Source organism: Octopus bimaculoides, chromosome 23, assembly GCF_001194135.2.
Source record: "Octopus bimaculoides isolate UCB-OBI-ISO-001 chromosome 23, ASM119413v2, whole genome shotgun sequence".
In the NCBI taxonomy this organism is placed as follows: Eukaryota; Metazoa; Mollusca; class Cephalopoda; order Octopoda; family Octopodidae; genus Octopus; species Octopus bimaculoides.
This window is the reverse complement of record NC_069003.1, coordinates 2,520,926-2,521,175: the sequence shown is the minus strand read 5'-3', so window position 1 is coordinate 2,521,175 and position 250 is coordinate 2,520,926.

Here is a 250-nt window from a genome sequence, read left to right as displayed (position 1 = left end):
TATATATATATATATATATATGATCATATATCTATTGATATTTCTGACTGTCTGTACGTCTGTCTGTCTATATGTATGTATGTGTGTATGTATGTATGTATGTGTGTGTGTGTGTATGTGTGTCCACATGTATGAGTGTGATTAAATATCTATATCACTTTATGTATGCGTATATATATGTATGCATGTATGTATGTATGTATATCTATCAATCTCCTCTCTCTCTCTCTCTTTATATATATATATATAT